Below are 4,955 nucleotides of genomic sequence, written 5' to 3'. Positions count from 1 at the left end.
TCAATCCGCGGCAAAGGATACTTATTCTTGATGGTGACACGATTCAACTGCCTGTAATCAATACATAATCGCATCGATCCATCTTTTTTCTTGACAAACAAAACAGGTGCTCCCCACGGAGAAACACTCGGACGAATATATCCCTTATCAAGCAGATCTTGCAACTGCTGTTTCAATTCCCTCATCTCTGACGGTGCCAGACGATAAGGTGCTCGGGATATAGGCGTAGTTCCTGGTACTAGATCAATACCAAATTCAACCTCTCGAACCGGAGGAAAACAAGGAATCTCATCAGGGAATACGTCAGAAAACTCGCTGACAACCGGTAGCTGATCAATACCCGTACTACTCATGGACATATCAACTGCATAGATGAGGTAGCCCTCCCCACCTGACTCCAAGACATGACATGCCTTCAGAGCCGAAACAAGTGGCATCGGAGGTCGCGCACCCTCACCATAAAAGTACCAACTATCACCCCTCAACGGGATGAAACTGTACCAGACGCTGATAACAATCCACAGTAGCGTGATACAAAGTCAGGATATCTATTCCCAAGATACAGTCAAAATCCGTCAGCGCTAATATCATCAAATTAGCCGATAACACATTACCCTCAAATTCCAGAAGGCAACCCATCACTAGACGCTTAGTTACTACCTCCTGCTCCAACGGAGTAGATACAACTAAATCCATATCTAATGATACGTAAGGTAATCTATGTCTCTTAACGAAGAGACTAGAAATAAAGGAATGTGATGCTCCAGTATCAATTAATACAAGTGCAGGAATACCACATAACAAGAAGTTACCTGCCAACATGCGATCGCTTCCCTCAGTAGCCTGCTCCTGAGACAGAGCAAACACTTGCCCTTGAGTCTGGGGACGATAACCAGAAGAACTCTGTGGTGCTGGCTGCTGACGTGGAAAAGTAGAAGTCTGAGATCCAACCTGGGATCCCGATCCACTAGCAGAACCCATACGCTGAGGACAATCTCTCCGCAGATGTCCCTGCTGACCGCAAATATAACAAGCACCAGTAGCTCTCCGACATGAAGCTGCAGGATGCTTCCCACCACAATGGCTACAAAACGCCTCCTTCTTCTTCTTCTTCCCAAAACGGAACATACCTTGTGAACCACGAGATCCAGATGAAGTAGTAGGAGTAGAAGAAGACGTAGGTCCGGATTGCACAACAGATTGAGCTCGAGGCTCAACAAATCCACTAGGCTGTGCTGGCATCATCAACTGTCCACGCCTGTTGCTGGTCTCCACAAGACGGCAACGGTTCACCAAAGTCTCATAAGATACCGGGTCATCACAGACGACAACCTGAGAGTAGATATCTTGGTTCAGGCCTTGCAGAAAGATATCATATTTCGACGCATCACTCTCATTGATATGAGGACTGAAAGGTAGCAGATCAAGAAATCGCTGTTGATACTGATCAATAGTCATTGATCCTTGCCTCAAAGTAAGCAACTCCATAGATCGTGCTTGGCGAACAGCCGGAGGAAAATATAATTTCTGAAACTCCCGACAGAAATCCCCCCAAGTCACCTGTCCTCTCTCAGTACGTGCCTGAGCAACCTTGGCATTCCACCAAAAACGTGCTCTATCCTCTAGAACGAATTCTAGAACTTCCAGTTTCTGCTCCTCAGTACACTCGAAAGCTCGGAACGTGCTCTCAAGTTTAGACATCCAGCTTCTAGCTTGTTCAGGATTCTCGCCTCCTACTAAGGGTTTCGGTCCTACCTGCATAAACTTATTGATAGAGTAGCGACGTCTACCCTCATGATTACGATGTTGATCATCCTGATGATGATGGCGACGATGATGATGACCACCTCCCTGGCCAACACTACCGTGACTTTCGTCAGCCATATCCTGAAAAGAATTGCACATTAAAATCCCAAATGCGCAAGAATTACTCAAGACTAAACTAAATCCCAAGTACTAATCCCAAAATCTATGCATGCTCTGATACCAAAAATGTAGATGTAGTGACCCTGCATGGAATCCTCCTACTAACTGGCAACTAATAGCATGCATTAAACTTAATACAGCAAAATACTTAACAGAGTAAAAAAGTGCGGAAACATAATCCATAATTTACATATCAGCTTAGTAATATAATCCAGGCTTAAATCTGTAGTGATACAACCATATTGAAATTCTTAAAAGTAAACATTATACAGCTAATAAATCGTGCTGTATAAAAACTTTCAAAGCTCCTGCTCCCTAGTCCTGCCTTGAACTACCAGCTCCATCCATCCTGCGACCTGCCCCATGGAATAGGGTGTCCAAGATAACAACTAGGACGTGAGCGCTACACCCAGTACATAGACATGAGTAAACATATGTATATAATGCATGCAACATGATGACTGGTACAGGGTCATCTGAAAAGTCATGCTCAGAACCGGCGCCACATGAGTGCTGCCACCGCACGGATCAACCTCTGGGTGCAACCACACTCGTCTAGTACACCAGAGTAGACAGACATAAATGCCCCCGCCGTCGCGGTACTCTCAGTGACAGACTATCGAGTATAGAGCTGAGCGGCTCTATAGTCAGGTATAACAAGGTATAGGCTCAACGTGTATATGCACATGACATATGGATATAGAAAGCGGTAAATCATATATCATGCCATATAATAATGCCAAATAAATGCAACATATAAACATGTATACTCGCTGGCAATCTCAGTCAATGTGTACGTACCTCTAGGCTAGTTCAAGTATAATAGATCCTAGGTTCCAAGCCTATATTCAAAAGTTCACCGTATCACTACATAAATTCTATAAGCCTTAACTAAGCTAATAAGTACTCCCAAAACTTAAATAGATTCCCGGACCATACCTTCGTCCGTAGTTAGCCCTTTGGAGTCGCTAGTCCTGAATGACTATAACCTCACCGTGGTTATTTCAGAACCTCACTATTAACCAATAGGGCCCTCAAGTGTATATCTCACACTATATAACTGAAGAAGGAAACGCGGGAATTCGTATTTCAAAACTGAAGCAAATGAGCCCTATTTATAGCCAAAATCTCGGCAACGATCGGAACCACCAATCTCGGGATCGGAGCTTCCGATTCCAGCTCATTCTGTGCATGTCCGACACGTCGGGATCGGAACCACCGTTCCGGGATCGGAACTTCCGATCGAACCCCCGATCAACACTTGTCAAAACTCACGGCTGAGTCATCGAGCATTGCTGGCTGGCTGAGATCGGAACCTCCATTCCTGATCGGAACGTCCGATCCCCGTGCATCCGATCTGCTTCCGAAGTGGTCAGGATCGGAGCTTCCGAACTGGGATCGGAGCTTCCGATCTGGCCCAAAGTCAAAAGCCCAAATTCCTCTTCCGAAGTCCAATATCACTCCGAAATAGATCAATTACCAACCCTTAATCATGTTTAACATATTATTATTTTAAAATGGGTTCCGGGTTACTACACTTGCCATGCATGGAGAGTTTGGACGGTCCGATGGCAGGTTCGGACGATCTGATCCCTCGTCTATAAAATGAGGCTGAGAGACTCATTTTACAATCGCACCATTTTCCTATCATTCTCCCACGTGACGCTATTTTAGGGCTTTGGGTACTCTTATTTTAGAGTTGGAGTTGGAAATATGTTTAGTATAGTCAGATAGTGTCTAACATAGTAGCGGGACAGTGCCCGAGTAGCGGAGCTGTGCTCGAGTTGTGGGGTAGTAGCAGCAAGAAGGGTACGCCAGTAGTGATTAGTCACCATCAGTGGGGTGACGACGGACGCAGGTATAGCTATGGTCTTCTTAAATTATTTAGGAGTATACAATAGCTTAGTTAAGGCTTTTAGAGCATAATTAATAAGGCATTGGTATTTTCATTGTAGAGTTGATGATACGCTTGGAACCTAGAGTTGGACTGCTAGGACTACCTATAGTAAGGTACATAACTACTGACTGAGATGGCCAGCATGATATATATTATATGTGTTGCATGAGTATGTGCTACGTGTTTTGTATATTTTACTGCTTTAGCACATGCAAGATTTTTTGGTAGACTGCATCAGGTATGATGTGAGTCATGATAGTGTCCATCGGTGAGGGATTACTCCTTATGGATTCGTGTCTGGGGAGACTCAGCCCCTAGTTTTGCTATCACTATGAGCGGCCACGACGGTGGGTTTTGACGCTATAGTTGATAGTGTAATATAGATGCGGCACCGCGGACTAGCTATCTGGCATAGCCATGTATATTCCTAGCACCCTTGAGTAAACTGTTTTACCCTCGTTTTAAACACACTTATGTGTTGCATATATTATATATATCATTGCTTATGTATTGAGCTTAGAGCTCAGGTCCAGTCTTTTCTGTATGTCTGGACACACCATTCGATGGGGCAAGTGTAGGTACAATGTTGATCACCAAGAGCTTGGAGTAGCCAGTGACCAGTGAAGACAACAAGATTAGCTGTAGGTCTTTACCCTTAGGATTATTTATAATTTGATTTGGTTGTATATTGGATTATTTAACCGGTTTTATTATGCCGGTCTTCTTTTATTTAAGTCTTTCGCAGCGATTTATTTTAAATGCATGCTTAATTATGCTCTAACTCTGATTATGTAGCGACCCAACCCGGATCACTACCTAATCAGAGTTTGAGCATAATTTAGCATGCATTTAAAATAAATCACTGCGGAAGACTTAAATAAAAGCAGACCGGTAGAATGCAACCGGTTAAATAAGCCGATATACAACCCAATCGAATTACAAATAATCCTAAGGGTAAAGACCTACAGCTAATCCTGATGTATTCACTGGTCACTGGCTACTCCAAGCTCCTTTGTCTCAATCATGCACCTACACCTACCACGTCGAATGGGGATTCCATACATACAAAAAATACTGGACGTGATCTCTAAGCTCAATACATAAGCTATGATATATATAATATATGTGGGGC

Source organism: Henckelia pumila, unplaced genomic scaffold (genome assembly GCF_033568475.1).
Source record: "Henckelia pumila isolate YLH828 unplaced genomic scaffold, ASM3356847v2 CTG_557, whole genome shotgun sequence".
NCBI lineage: Eukaryota > Viridiplantae > Streptophyta > Magnoliopsida > Lamiales > Gesneriaceae > Henckelia > Henckelia pumila.
Note: the sequence above shows the minus strand (reverse complement) of the source record.